General features: G+C 42.4%; 1 protein-coding gene across 1 annotated transcript in view; it reads left to right on the plus strand.

Moving 5' to 3' along the window:
* Positions 1-5,731: 5,731 nt before the first annotated feature.
* Positions 5,732-16,951, plus strand: part of LOC146869770 (guanine nucleotide-binding protein G(I)/G(S)/G(O) subunit gamma-T2-like) — a 54,107-nt gene continuing 42,887 nt past the window's right edge. The window contains exon 1 of the mRNA XM_085614899.1: positions 5,732-5,874. The gene's annotated coding sequence lies outside the window, so the exon portion shown is untranslated. The remainder of the gene's footprint in view (positions 5,875-16,951) is intronic.

A 16,951-nucleotide genomic window follows, 5' to 3' on the forward strand; every position in this document is an offset into this window, starting at 1 on the left:
GTTACTGCAGTACAGAACAATAAAACAAGGGCTTGATGCTTTGAAAACAATCTCAATTGGTCTTTACTATACATTAGCAATCTAAGATTTCCAAGCACATAAATGACTCAAGTATCTAAAGGGTTCAGAAATCAAAGAGATCCATGTAAGAAGATAGGGACAAGGCACAGGAGTATAAGTAACACAAACACTAGCATTGCAGAAGCTCGGTCAAGAGTCTTCAATAGGTCGGGAATAAGGGTTGGTCTAAACCGCATTTAGGGAAAAAGGCAACGGTGCAGAAAGGTAAAACCTCTCAAAGTCCATTCAACGGGCAGTGGGGAATCAGGAAAGAGTTTAGGTAGGAGTCCAAGGAAGGTTCTGAATAGGGTCTGCAAAGGGGTGTTCAGCAAAGAAGTCCAGCATATAATTCGCAAAGAAAGTCTGAAGTCATCCCCTCCCTCAGCCAGGGTAAATGGTAAGTTATAATCAACAAACTCCACAGGCAACACCCCTTTGGTCACATCATCAATGAAAGTCCATTGTATTCGTTTCATTTTCCATGTGGATTTACACATTGCAGACTGCAACATCCAAGCAAAATCCCACACTAGACATGGAAACTAGTTGATCAGGCTTAAACATGATAGTCCTTCATTCGTCTGTACATTTCCTATGTGCTCGCTGTCAGGGCCTGATTCTCCAGCCATATATTGCTCACTAGTACAAATGTATGTTTTTTAAACTAACAATGCGTGTGAATATCTGCAAGAATTGTCGTATCAGCAAAACATGGACAAAGCAATTGTATGAACAAAAGCTGCGTAAAGGAATACAAGTCTTTAGAGTCAACATAAGTTAAACATTTAATTCACTGGTGCACATTTAATATGTGTGTGCACAAATTAACATAAATGAATATAAATTCAATAATGCATTTTAGTTCATGTTGCACAAAACACTGTAAGTCATCAAATTAGTTAAAGGCAAGCATGACTAACAACTACATTTGACATTAATGCACACATTACATTTCATCCAGAGACCTGGCCACCGCCATTGCAATATATATTAATTTCACTTATTTATCAGATAGACGAAGAGAAGGATCATATCCCAAATGTTTCAGCCGGCTGTTAGATTCCAGTTTAATTAGACACTCGGCCTCCTGTAACATATCATTCCAAAACCCCTGGACTAGAGTGATAATATGCGTCCAGTAAGCTGACAACTGATTTGAGCAGCGGAAGCACTGACTAGACTGGTTAGGGTGAATCTGGGATAGGAAGTGGGGGGTTCTGTATAGCAGCCATTTTCTAAAAAACAAAATCCTGTACCAATTTGCTCTGTGTAGCACACTAAAATTGAGTTCATTGACCTCAGTCCACATTCTCACCGTTCACTCCAACCCTTCATGTTTTTCCCATTTTGTAATTGCTTTCTGAGTGAGGTCCAGACCTTTTGTAGAAGCCAAAAGTTTTTTCCATTCCCCGGGTCTCCTATCCACATCAGGTTCAAGTAGAGGAGTGCCAAAGTTTTACACCTGTTAACCTGCACCAGATCCAATTTACTAAGTAATATATATATCATTCTGTAAGACCCAAGAAGGAGGAAATCATTTTGAATTAAATTATACATTTCGGAGATATTCAGCCACCTATCCATCACAATAAAGTCACAAGTTTTCCCGAATCCAGCCTTGGCCCATTTTTGAACTATTTCAGATGAATCTTTAATCCCGAATGCCAAAGCGAGTTCGGATAAGGAGGTTGCCGTATTGATAACTGGGATTGTATATCTTCTGAAAAGATCCTGACATTTGTGAAACAATCACTGCATACCCTTAAAACTGATTTTTTTGGGGGATTTTGAAATTTTTTACAGTGCTTTTTGCAAATTAACCTCATGAAATAATTCACAAATATTCATGTATGCAATTCTGATTTCAACCTAGACATGTACTGTGCAAAGTATGTCCCTGAGATTAGGGAGCGCTAACCCGCCTTTCTCCAAATCCTCATATAGAGTGCTTAATGCAATTCGGGGGGCTTTTTTCCCCAAAGTAAAGACATGAACATGGACTAAAGCTTTCCAAAAAAGGGTGCTGTTAAAACCCTTGGAATAGCAGAAAATAAAACATTTAATAACGGGAGAACAGACATCTTGATCAGCGACACCCTCCCCATAATAGTTAACGGAAGAGAGTTTCAGCGGAGAGAAATTTAAATTGTACAGGTCTGCAATCCGTGATGAGAAATTAATTCCTAAATATTTTTTGGGTTGAGAGTTTGCATATGAGGCAATATCAGTATACAGAACGACTGGCTTCCATCCGCATAGTATTATTTCTGTTTCCTGCTTATTAATTTTATACCCGCCGAGAACTTTAAACTGTGCAAAAATCTCAAAAACCTTTGCCTGGACCCCCTTATCGCAGGAGAGAATTAGTATAATATCTTCGGCTCATAGTTTTAATTTCCCCATAGCTGGCAGAGAGGGGCAGATATCTGCATTGTCTCGGATGGCAATAGCCAGAGGTTCAATGAAAAAGGCGACTAAAACAAAGACAGCGACCTTGTTTGGTCCCTCCTTAAACACTTATTTGTCCTATCGCGACAGTGTCAACAATGATGCTGGCTTCTGCATTGTGGTACATTCTTTGTATCTGTCCTGTGATCTGTGGGAGTATGCCAAATCTGGACAAGATACGGAATAAGGTCTCCCACACCACGAGGTCAAACTCCTTCACTGCGTCCAACAGGAGTACCAGGGCCGGTATATTCTTGGTCTCAAAGTAATCTAGTGCTTCAGCTAGATAGTGCGTGTTTGTCCCTAGCTGACTCCCTGCAATAAAACAATTTTGATCAGAATGGATCAGAGTTGGTGCTATTATATTAAATCTCTTAGCCAAAAGTTTTGTAATCATCTTGTAGACTGAGTTCAGAAGTGTGATTGGACAATATGAGTTGGGGTCCCCACCGTCCTTCCCCTTTTTTAAAAAGCTAACTACATTCCCTTTATGAAATGATGCTGGTATCGGGGCCCCCCTAGCAATGTATTGGCAACCAGTAGAAAGTATTCCAATAGAACCCCAGAGAATGCTTTAAAACATTTTGCTGGTAGACCATCCAGTCCACACGCTTTACCATTTGGGAAGTTCCTAATGACCTCTGCCAATTCTTCTTTAGAAAAGGGGTGCATCATATTAACCTCTTGGTCTCTGAAAAAACCCGGTTGTTCTGTTATCAAAGGAACGTCTCCAGGGACGCATTATTAATCGATTGTTTTTGACCGTAAATACACCTACAGTGTTCCAGCATTATTTCCCCAATATTAGACTGGTCCTTGCTCCGAATACCGGTGACAGGGCATTTCAAAATGCTTAGCCGATTACTTGCAGCTTGCTCCTGAGTCTGCCATGCAAGGGACTTTAAAATTACTCTCCCTATGTACCTTTTGCATATAGGTATGGTTCGAGGTGTCACATTTTAGGTAATATGCCTCACTTAGTGCCATTTTAGCCTGATCGAGCTTTCGTTGATTAAGAGCCCAGGGACTTCTAAGTAAACTATCGTGGTACTGCTGTACGTTCCATTCTAAGGTTTGTTTTGTACATTATTTTTTTTTTAAACTCTCCATGTCTTTACCAATACCCAGCCCATGAATATATGCCTTTAAAGAACCCCAAACAATATGAGGGGGAGCCGTCCCATGATTTATTGCAAGAAATTCCTTTATCTCTGTTTCACAGAATAGCACCCAACTTTTTTCCTGTAAATACTGTCTAATAAGAACCCATCGCTTAGGGTGTACAAACATTTTCTCTAACTCTACCTCAAGAACAATCATTTCATGATCCGAAAATCCATTAGGTAAGATCTGCTGATTTCTAAAATTCAGGGTCTTAGATATAAGGAAGAAATCTATACAAGAAGAAGTACGGAATCTACCCGAAAAACAGGTATGTGCAATTTTGGTAGGAAATATTTTCCTCCAGGGATTAATTAGCCCCAGGGTCTTACTATAATTTTGAATAATTTTGAAGGTTTTAAGTTTTAATTGCCTTTTGGATTTGACTGAGGAATCGATCACACCAGAACATGGGATTCAATTGGAATTCTCAAGGGCATATTATCAAGCCCATTATCGCCGCTTTAGCGACAGTTTTCTGCCGCTAAAGCGGCGACAATTTTAACACCGGATCTTGATAATATGCCCCGCGTTCCCACTCCGCTCACAGCCTCTGTGGGGTTCCTTGGTACTTACCTTGGGTGGTTCCTTATGTCCCCAGCTCCTCTGGGTCTTCGGGTCCAAGTCTCGTCCTTTTCTGCAGTTCACATTCCACTTTCTTAATATATAGTTGGGCTCCCCCTGGAGACCACTGTATCTTGTGCTACTTACCTTATTGCAATTGAAGTATTGGACACAGCTGCAGCCCAAATAACTGAATGGATTTACACCAAATTTAGCAGAAAGTTAGATCTTGGTCCAAAACCAGTTCTTTATGTGATTAAGTGTAAATCTGTTCTGTAGTTTTTAAGCAATTGAAGCTCAAAAGCTTTTTATATATCACTTAGTGAAGGCTCGACCTACCCGACAGATCTCATGCTGAGATCTGATTGGATGTCACCACTTTAACAACAATGTGGCGGCAGTCATCTTAGGACTTGGGGCTCAGTCATGAGTCCCCAAAAAAACACGAAAAAAGAGATAATGGGGCAGGGTAGGAATACTCTGACACCCTAGTACTGGTGATGGGGTCCCAGAAAGCCCATGCCTGGAGCCAAAAGCATTTTAAAAAAAATATTTGCTGCAAATTCATGTAGGGATGTGGTCCCTGGAGCCTAATACGGCTCTGGGAGGGGAGGCCAGTGGCTCACCCTTTTAAATGTCACCAGGCTCCAGGGTGGGGTCCCGGGGCCTAGCAGGGAGCAAGAAGGGGGACCAATGAGCCCCCTCCCCATTTTAATGGTATTCAGCCCGGGGGGGGGGGGGGGGCCTATATAGCGTCGGAGAGGGGGGCACGCACCCCCTCCTCTTTTTTATGGCATTCGGTCTTTGGGGATGGGGTCCTCGGGCCTATAAAAGCTCTGGAAGGGAATGTTGTGTGCCCCCTCACCTTTTTGTAATGCCCTGGGATAGGGTCCCCAGTACCACCATTGCCTCAGAGAGGGGGCTCATGTGACCCCCTCTTCTTAAAGGCCCGAGGGTGGATGTCCCAGGGGCAACTTGTGACTCAGGGAAGGGGGGCACGTGCCCTGCTCCACTTTACAAATATCTTTTGGCTCTGTGGTATGGGTACCTCAGAGTTTGAAGCTGCAGATGGAGGAGGGCCACATGACCCATCCCCTTTAAAAAAACACTCTGGGCAAAGGGCCCCAAGGCCCTGAAGTTTCATGGGTAGGGGGCTACGCTAATGGGTTGGATGCAAGACCATGAATACACAGACAGACAGACAGACAGACAGACAGACAGACAGACAGACAGACAGATAGACAGATAGATAGATAGATAGATAGATAGATAGATAGATAGATAGATAGATAGATAGATAGATAGATAGATAGATAGATAGATAGATAGATAGATATTACAAAGCTGTGCACCATATTTCTGATTGACTTGCTCTGCGACTTATCAATCGCTTCTCTTTCTGATCAGCTCTGGCTTTGTCTCTCCCCTCTCCCTCCTTCTGATTTCTCCGGACTCTGAGGTTAATCCCAGGCTACTAAACCCTCTTAGAGCGGCAAGTCTATTATGAGATTAAGGATGGGAGGCATCTGCTGAGGCACCCGTCTGGGCAGAGTGCTGGGGTGGATGGCAAAGCACCTAGAGGCGGATCGGAGAGCAGCCCTGGAGGGTCTCTAGTACAACCTGTAACATCCTTCATAAGCGGTAAGAGGGTAGTTTGGACCTTCTGCAGTACTATGTCTCCTTCTTCCTAAATATTGAATGTTGTGTATGATGAGGCACTATAGACAGAGAGTTAAAATGGTGTTGAGTGGTTTGTTATTATCCACAGCAAAGCTAGTTACCAGCATAGCCTTATTATGAGCGGAAGGGAGTACTTTATCAGGTATACTACATAGATCATCAATGTAAAAGCTGTGTATTTTTGAGAAACTGAAAAAGATATACTGCGGTGGCATAGAGCTTTTCGAAAACCCACTGACACGACTTCATATATATATCTCAGAAAGGCGGTGTAGCACTTGTTGTGGAAGCCAATGTATATATATGCATATATTTTCTTGGCAGTAATCTGCAGTTTCTTCAGGTGCAGCTGCTGGACCAACACCACGTCATACCCTTTCCTGCACAAAGGTCATGAACCACTTAAAAAGTAGCGACTGGTGTTTTACACTTGTTTGTTTGGCATAGTTAAGTCATTTATGCATTAGTCTTTTTATTAGAATCAATGTGTCCTTTTATTTTAGAGACCTTCAGATCGCCCTGAGACTCTGTGAGCGTACAGAAATGTAAGAGTCAACATAATATTCAAAAGTTTTCATATTTCAACAACAAAAATCTTTTTTTGTTGTGAGTCCCGTTTTTGTACAAAGTGCTAACGTCAAGTTTTTTGCAACTATTGCTTGATATCTGTGTTTGGACAGATTTTGGCCATTGACTCGCTCATCCTTCCATTAATTAAACTAATTTTAATCCCTCCCCTTCGTTAATCTGAGCACCAGACTCCCTGCTGACGCTAATTTCTGCTTCCCTACCGTAGAAGTACAGATGGGCATATTTACAAGGCGGCGATAGAAAATTATCGCCGCTTTTGCGGCCGTTTTCGGGCGAAAAGCGGCGGTAGTTTAATCGACTAATTAGCAAAGTCACGCTATCGCGTGAAACCTTGCATTAGCGCCCAAATTCTAAACGCCCAGCTTTGCATTTATAATGAGATGCAAAGTGGGCGTTCCTGACCTGACATGACAGGAGAAATGTCGCTAAGCGACATTTCTCCTATAAATCAAGCCCCACGCTATGAAGCATAGCGGCAGGAAAAGTCGCGATAACCCCTGTTATCGCTACTTTCCATACGCCTGCTTCAGGACTGACTTAGCCATGATATCCTATGGAAGGTGGATAGCATGGCTACGTTTGCGGGGCCCTATCAACAAGCTAACGCCACATTTCGTGAGATTATCGCTGGGTTTGCAGCGATAATCTCACGTTAGGCATTTAGCGCTGGGATTTTTATCGCTTTTGAGATAAGCGTTGCTAATAGCACGCTATCTCAGCGATAAAAATCCACGCTAGCCGGCGATAATTATCCTAGCGCTAAGTGCGCTTAGCGATAATTATTGCCGGTTGTTGCTGATATGCCCCAGAGGGAGACTAGCGCTAGCGCGAGGACAGGGTATACTCCGAGGGAACCAAACATGAGGGGAAATGTTGAATTTTCTGATAAACTGGTGTCTCCCCACAGACTGTACGTTTGAGGCAGAGCCAAGCACTTGTGCAAGACAACCCTGGTGAAAATCCTAGCTGACTAGTGAGCAACTGTTTTCTGCAGAATCACTTTGCGTAAGATGTGTTTTTTCCGACATTGGACAATATATATTAACCTTTTTATTACATCCAAAACTTTCTTGATATTAACAAGATATCAAGAGAAAAGTCGTAATACAGCCGAGCCGCCACAGACTTCCCTAATTAAATATCATACTTTAAGGCCTTGCAAAGTCTAAAATTCTAAAATAGTTGGAGTAGAGAAAGAGGCAGAGAATGCCATAAAAATCGTGATTATATTCAGAAAAGTACTGATAAGGAACCTGGTACCTGTAACACACAGCACCCAGTGAACAATGAATAGAACTTTAAATTTCCCTCTGGTAAAGGCTAGTAACCAGAGGAATGCGATCAGGGTACACGTAATAACATCTAATTATGAACGATTTAGTTAAAGGGAGAAAGCAACCTTTTTGGGGTTTTTATGAAGACAGGAAATGACCTGGATGGTCTCTCCAAATGTACCCTATTGGCAAGCAAAATGGAGAGACAACAAACAAGGTTCCTTCTTTGATTGACTGATTGATTGCACATATACATACATACACACATATATATTATCTACTGGCGGTCGCCAGTAGATAGTTATAGTTAGGACCGTGTTTCCATAGGAAATCCGCAAGATTCTATTTGGAATAACTTTGGCGCTGGTTGACGAATCCTCGCGAAATTTTCAAAATAGGTGGGGCGCTCCGCTCCGCTCCTAAACTGAAAGTCTCGGGGGGATTCGTCAAGCGGGGGCTGAGAAAAAAGGGGGGTCCCAAAACACGTTTTCCCCATGCAATTTTCCATAGGGACCTTTAGTCCAAGGTACAGCCCGAACGGCTGAACAGAATTACTTGAAATTTGGCAGAGAGGTAGTCCTCAGCTCAGGGATGTGCCTTTTGCATATATGGAGTCAATCTGTTCAGTAGTTCCTGAGAAAATCAAAAGTAAATGTATATGTGGGCGGAGCCTAACCACACATCTCATCCTGAGATCTGATTGGCTGTCAGCACTTCATCCAAGAAGTGTTGGCAGCCATCTTGGGACCAATATACATGATAGCACCTCATTAAAAAGCATTGCAGTTAATAGAAGGTTTTAAGACTTTAGTTACATTATAAATCATTTGTTGATGGTACCATACTCATTTTACGAATTGTGGTATGTTCTAAGGTGATTTCACCATGTGAAAAAGCCTTCTGCTGGGATATCATGATTGAGAGAAAAATATTTTCTCATGCTTTTCCCACAGAGGTTTGGAAGGTGATCTATAAGCTAAACTGAGAGCTTATTTTCTGTAAATTCACATTATCTTTCTCAGTCATGTGAGAATGACGTCTGACATTCTCAGTAAAACATGTACATCCAACAAGGGCAGAGACTGTCAGTTGATTCCTTTGTGTTCTACTGCAGCTTCCCAGAGTGTTCCAAAGAACAACTAGAGCGCTAACAGTCCTACTTATGATAAACGTATGGCACACCTGAAGCCATCTTGCTTGGATTAAAGTGGTAACTCTTAACTTGATTTAAAAAGGAACAAAATTAGGGGGTTCATTTTTCCATAAAAAGTATGATTAGTGCTGCAGAAAGAAAAATTAGGGCACATTTTGAGTGACTTCTCAAATCCTCTTCTATTTCATTAAAAAATTCTGACATGCAGACTGAAACATGCACTTTCAATACCAGCAGCAGTTTTCCCTGGTGAGCAGCAGCTTTACTACAGTGATCTAATGAGCAAAAAGAGTGCTAACATTCTGAATTTATGGCAAATGTGTGACACATCTGAATGCCTTCTTGATGGAATCAAAGTAAAAAACTGAAAGTATTTCCTACTGAGGAGACTGCAGTAAATGAGGAAATTAGGAAACTTCATAACAAATAAGTCTCCCAAGATGGCCACCAGAGACAAAAGAGCCCAAATGTAGCCCAAACATCACCCAGATGTAGCCCAAGTATAGCCCAATGACAGAATGTCCCAGAGTGTTCTTAAAAACAACTAGAGCGCTTACTGTCTTCATTATGACAAAAGTATGGCACACCTGAAGCCATCTTGATTGGAATAAACTGGTAACACTTAAAACATTTAATTTGAAAAGGAACACAATGAGGGGGTTCATTTTGCCATAGAAATTATTATTAATGCAGAAGAAAGAAAATGAGGGCACATTTTGAGTGACTTCTCAAATCCTCTTCTATTTCATTAAAAAATTCTGACATGCAGAGTGAAACATGCACTTTTAATACCAGGAGCAGACTTCCATGGTGAACAGTAGTTTTACTACAGTGATCTAATGAGCAACTAGAGTGCTAACATTCAGAATTTATGGCAAATGTGTGACATATCTGAATACCTTCATGATGGAATCAAAGTAAAAAACTGAAAGCATTTCCTACTGAGGAGACTGCAGTACATGAGGAAATTAGGAAACTTCATAACAAATAAATCCCCCAAGATGGCCACCGGAGACAAAAGAGCCCAAATGTAGCCCAAAATCACCCAGTTGTAGCCCAAATATAGCCCAATGACAGAAGTGTGCAAAACACTTATTATTTTGTGTTTTTGCAGTGTTATATAGTGCAGACTTGTCAGGTATTGGAGTGTTTTACATGAGCATTGGTTACCTCACACAAGAACAAATTCATATTGGTTGTAGACATGGGAAGACTAAGTGATTTGACCAGAATCACAGATTGTCGAGCTGAAGCAGAAACTCCAACCTGGTTCCCCAGTTGCAAAGTCTGCAGTTCTGGAAGTAACACCACATCCTCTCCCCTAAGTGCAACATTTAATCAAGTGGTCAACTGGATAAAAAACATAAAGATAACAAATAATTTAAAAGTGCTTTGTCGCTATTTGAAAACTCAGAAAATATGTCCTTATTTTAGTCTTTTAGAGCACTAACTATAATTTTGATGCCAATAAGACCCTCTCATATATGTAATTTCTAAAAGAAATGCTCTAGGTATTACAGTTTTGATTACATCAAGATGACGTCAGGCGTTCCACACTTTTGTAATAAATATAGAATGTTAGCAATCTAGTTGTTCATTAGGATACTGTTGAGAGGCAGAGGCCAGGGGCACAGACTCTTAAAATTGAAGGCAGGTAGGAGGGTGCAAAGGCAACAAATTAACCACACTGAGCAGGCAGGAAGGGCCGTGGCAGCACAACAGACTATGGAGGGCAGTGGAAAGGGGGACAGGGGCAACAAACCAACAATACAGGACTTGCAAGAGAGGCTGTGGCAATGTAATAGACCATTGTGGGCAGAAGGAAGAGGCAACGGTAGTACAACCATACATGCCAACAGACCCGATTCAGCCAGGAAACGTCCATTGTTTTTAAGCTCAAATGGGCTTTATTTGATCTGTCTCCTGTCTACAATCGCCTCTTTTTCAATGTAACTCCATGGGGAAAATCAATACCCCAGTTTTTTTTCAAAATCTCCCTCTTACCAAGTTCAAAATGTTCGCAAGTATGGTACATTGGATCATGGAAGGAAATGGGGTAGGGACATGGACTTGGATAACAGAGGACAGAAGGGACATGGAGAGGTGCACCAAACTGACCCTGCAGGGCAGGCATCAGGGTTTGCAGCAGCACAATACACCACACAGGACATGCGGGACGGGAGTGCAGCACAACAATCCATAGAAAGCAAGAGGGAGGGGACAGGACCATGCACATGGACAACAGAGAACAGAGGGGCAAGAGGCAATGGTAGCTAGCTGACCATAATGGACAGACAGGAGAGAAAGCTGCAGCATAACAGACCATAAAGGGCAGGAGGGACGGATCAGGGGCATTACAATGGAACAGACAAGCCAGGAGGGAGGGAGTAGGGGTCTGCACATGTAAACAGAGGGCTGGGGGCAAGGGGGCAGGGCAGGAGCAGCAAGATAGCCAATGAGGTCAGGCAGGATGGGCACTAGAAGCAAGACACACCATGAAGAGCAACAGTGAGACTGTGATGGCATACACACAGACCATGGAGGGAAGGTGGGAGGGGCCATGGCAGCACAGAAGACCATGCATGGCAAGTGGGAGGGTTAGTGGCAGCACAATGGCTATGATGGGCAAGAAGGAGGGTGCCGGGGCATGCACAAAGGACGATGGAGGATAGGAGGGAGGGTCAGGACCTGTGCACAGACAAGAAAGTTCAGGGGAAGGGGCCTCACAACAGACCGCACGGGGCAGGCAGGAGGAGCAGTTGCAGCACAACAGACCAGGGACGGCAGAAGGGTGTGGCAGTACAATGGACCATGTAGGACAGGATGAAGAGGATAGGGGCATGGCATGTGGACAGGCAGGGTGGAGGTGGCAGGGACAGGTTAACGTCATCTGACAATGCTAGGCAGGTGGGAGGGGAGTGGCAGCTCAATAGAACACTCAGAGTAGATAGGAGTGGCAGGTCCATGGAACATGGTGGACAAAAAGGATGGAGCAGGGACATGCACAAAGACATCGGAGGGCAGGGGGAAGGAGAATAGGGACAGCAAGCTAAGCACAGAGTTTAAGCAGGAGGTCACTGATGGGGCATAGAATTGGGCAATGGAGGGCAGGAGGAGTGGACTGGTACATCATACTAAATTGAGGGCAGTGGCAGCACATCAGACCATGCATGGCAGGAGGGAGGAAGCTAGTCCATGGATTCACACAACAGAGGATAGGGAGGAGGGGGATGGGGCAGCAAGCTAACTGTTCAGAGAAGGCAGGTATTAGGAACTTTATTGTTTTTAAAACGTGTGTCTGTGCGAACTACTTAAAATATGAACAAGTATGCAGCATAATCTCACTTTTATTCAGGAAGAAGAGGACGTTTGTGACTGTGACTCCGGGCTCACTTGGCAGAAACACCCCCTGACCCTCCACCCCCTATCGCAAAATGTAATGCCCGTGAAAAGGGTAGGTGAACACAGTGTTATATAGAACATAGTCCTGAGAGCACGATTGAAAATGAAAACTAGATATAGTGTATGGTATAAACTATGCACCAAAAAGTGTGATATAAGATGAACCGGGCGTGAAATATAATATGCAATACATTGTGCGCAATGACAGATTCATTGGAGAGCGCGAGATAGCACAGGCACTAGCGCGTGCTATGCGATATGCACCTTGGAGTGTAATATGCACAGGGCAGTGTTGTGTAACCTAACTAGTCTCTAAAGTTGTAATATAAAATATGTGCTGGGGAGTGTCATGTTGCATATGCACTGTGACAAAGATATGGTCCTAGGTGTGTCTATAAATATATATTTTTTAAAAATAATAAAAAACAGTGGCCGGCCCTGGGGATTGGGGTAAAAAATATATAATTAGGAGACAGGCCCTGGGGGATGGGGCCAACAGGGCCAATAAATTAGAATAAGAAGGGGAAACACACAGCCCCCCTTCTTAAAAAATTAAAATAAATAAAAGACTGGCATTGTGCCGGAGGCCACGCCCCTTCCTTGCAGCACTCTGCAAACGCGCCCCCTGGCGAGTTGTAAGTTGGGGAATTAATTCCTCTTCAATACTGAGGGTCCCTGAGGGCCAACTAGCCCAACAGGCATCTCCAGTATGCACCAGGGAGCTGCGCTGCAGACAGGTGTTCTGAGGCCAAGCCCCTTTTTACACCTCTCTGCAACGCAGCTCTGTGGCGCTTACTGGAGGTACCTAGTGGTCTAGTTTGACCCTAGGGACCCTTAGGATTCAAGGGGACTTAATCTCTCAACTTAGAACAGCCACAGGGCGCGTTTACACAGTGGTGAAGGGAGGGGACGGGGCCTGAGGTGACGTGTGCAAACACGCACTATGGCACGTTTTAAATTGGGGATATAATTTCCCTTCAATACTGAGGGCCCCTGGGGGCTAACTAGCCCACCAAGTGCTTCCAGTAAGCGCCACAGAGTTGCATTGCAGAGAGGTGGTCCAGGCCGTGCCACTTTTTACACCTCTCTGCAACGCAGCTCTGTGGCACTTACTGGAGGTACCTAGTGGGCTAGTTGGACCCTAGGGACCCTCAGGATTCAAATGAACTTTATCTCCCAACTAAAAACGGACACAGGGCGTGTTTACACAGTGGTGAAGGGAGGGGACGGGGCCTGAGTTAACGTGTGCAAAAACGCCCTGTGGCCTGTTTTAAGAGGTAGTTTTAATCCCCCTGCCGTATTATATACTAGGGTCTTACAGAGGAGGTCATGCTAATCACAGGGGGACCCCAACGCATAATGTTCCCTAGTGTATGTAGGTGTTTTCACTGTATTCTAAGTGTCTTTTAACATAGCACTGGCTCTAGGACTGGTTAGTCAGACTCAGTTACCACCAGTATCCGTCTGAAAAAGTTGAGGGTACAGGATGATTTTGTAACAAGGCTTCTTTCTGCTCTTCTTTTTGTTCTTTCTGCACGTTATCCTTCTTCCTGCACTTTTCTTCGTCTTTGAGGACTTCTGTTGCTTCTTTCTGCACTTCTTTTTTTTCTTTCTGTGCATTTTTTCTTCTTTCTTCACATGTCCTATCTCTGTAGGCATAGTTAGAAATTAGCATTTAAAAAACCTTTGAAATTCACAGGAAAAAACCATAGGTTTCAGGCACATTATAGTTAGGAATTAGCATTTAAAAAACCTCAGAAATTCACTGAAAAAAACATGGGTTTCAGGGGTGTTATAGTTAGCTGGACTTTTCACTTGTACAAAACCATTGAAATTCCCCCGTTATAGTTGGTTCAGCTAACTATAACTCGTGCGCCCGCAATGCACTGCTGATGACGTCACATATTACATCACTCATGACATGGTCAGTGACATCACTCATGACATCACTCATGACATCTCAAATGACATCACTGATGACATCATCCTTGTGATAGAGTGGCAGACCTCCTCTCACCCTAATATAACCTTTGATACACACATTCAAAAATAGAGACTAACATTTTCAAAACAATGGACATATCAATACCAGTTACAACAACCTCTTCAGTAATTCTAAGATCCACATACACATCCACTCATTCACCAACAGTCCTATACAGTCACTCATACATGTACTCACTCATCATATGTACTCATACACCTATACATCCTGTTACACAATGCCACTCATCCATAGAGTTACTCACACACATAGTCACTCATGCTAATAAAGAATCAAACATACATTTACTTGCATATACAGTTATACACACACCACCACACTTACTTCTACGGAAACTTACACATAATTAGTCTTTTAAACAATCACTTATAGAAACACATACTTATTCATACAGGAACTCTTTCAATCTCTCACTCTCACATATACTCACTTATATACACCAATACTCACAGATACTAGTTTAAAACATATGTAGTTACTCATAAAGACACTATTGAGACAATCATTCACTCACTAACACACCCATACACACACTCATCCACCCATACAGTGCTGCACACATGCTGTCTTCAACACATACAAACAGTGAGTCACTCATTCATGCATCTATGCACTATGTAATACCCCCCGCCGAACCATACAGACACTCAGACACTCATACTGATACTAAAAAAACCAACTAATAACCTAGATAAACACTCATGTAGCTACTCAACAACCCATGCAGCCACGTATACACAAAGTGAGAGACTGATACAGATATTTACATATTTAAAGATTACTTTCTAACCCATGTATTCACTAAGATACACTTAATCAGTCAGTTATTGAATCAATTTTCCCCCCAAAAATTCATCCCTTTAGACACTTATATACCCATTTATTCTTCCATCGACCTTGAGATATACATATATAAAACATATTTGATTTTCAGAAAAACACACATTCAGTGGATGATGTCATCAGTGATGTCAATTGAGACGTCATCAGTGATGTCATGAGTGATGTCACTGACCCTGTCATGAGTGATGTAATATGTGACGTAATCAGCAGTGCATTGCGGGCGCGCGAGTTATAGTTAGCTGAACAAACTATAATGGGGGAATTTCAATGGTTATGTACGAGAGAAATGTCCAACTAACTATAACGCACCTGAAACCTATGGTTTTTTCTGCGAAAATATAATATATATATATATATATATATATTCCAAAAAACGAAGTCCCACTCGCGCTCTCAGATGGCAAATAGCAAAGAAACAGCGGACTCCAATCCAAGAGATGAATGATACATTTCAACCTATTCGATAATAAGTTGCCCACCAACCAGGGACTATTGTTATTTTCATTTTTACACAGACTGAACAAAACGCATTCAATCTTACTTGTGATATATAAGTGGACAAGTGCTGTTATGGTCTGTTTGAAAAACACGACAGTTTTGTTAAATGTGGATAAATTATCACCCTTGTATTGACAATCCAACTAATTCGTTAGGACTTTATGAAAAAAACTTTATTGACAAACATGTTGGTGAGAACTAGCCTTCTTATGTGATTAACAATCGCGCCACAGGGCGATGTGTAACATGCTGTAACTGACAAATTTGCACTTGTTAAGATGGCGCTCATTTTTGTATCCTTTGTTTCCATCCATTGCAATATCGGAGGTGGAAGTCCTCTTTCAATGACCATGACAGGCAAAAGTATGTAATGGTGTCTCTTGTATGTGTAACGTTGTGTGAACAAGCCACGACAGTGGTGAAACGCGTCACGGCGGGTCTATGACTTGAATAAACCCCCCTTTGCTTTTGGATTGGAGTCCGCTGTTTCTTTGCTATTTGCCGTCTGAGAGCGCGAGTGGGACTTCGTTTTTTGGAATATATTAATTGCCGGTTTTGCTCCGCCGGTCTCGTGCCACCCCTCAATAGATTGAGGACACCACAAGGAGGATCTTGGTTTACATATATATATATATATAGATATATATATATACATATACACACACACACATATATATATTACTGCACAGTACAATAATATCTTGGTGCTGTACTGCTGAGTTGCATGAATGGTTGACTATGAAATTATTATTATGGAACTTTTAGTGCGTGCAGCTAACCCAAAGGGTGTTCGTGAAATGTCCATATTCGTTTTAAAGAGGAGTACTTTAACCAGGAGTCGAAAAATTGGTCCATTGTAGAGAACAGCCATAAATTACGATATAGACCTGCCGTATAATGTCAAAAAAAGCAGCTGCTGAAAACAGCCTCATCTTGTGGTGTGAGTGACAACCACACCGGAAGCGAGGAGGTTTGCCAAGTTCATAACAACTAGAGCCAGAGAAATGGACACGGTTGTAGACCAGAATCCATTGATGGAAGCCAAAGTTTTTTTTATAAATTTCCAATCTACTCGCATTGCGTTATATACAATTGTGGATTTCCACTAGTACCTGAGCAAACACGGTGAAGTCAGCTGGTTAATTAAAAACAACACCAACTAAAAGCAATGAAAATCATAAGACACCAGTAAAACAACACCACCAGAAGACAGATCTAAAACACAACTAGAAACAACTGGAATTTCAGCTACGTTCTGCATAATCCATAGTG

Source organism: Triturus cristatus, chromosome 1_1 (genome assembly GCF_964204655.1).
Source record: "Triturus cristatus chromosome 1_1, aTriCri1.1, whole genome shotgun sequence".
NCBI lineage: Eukaryota > Metazoa > Chordata > Amphibia > Caudata > Salamandridae > Triturus > Triturus cristatus.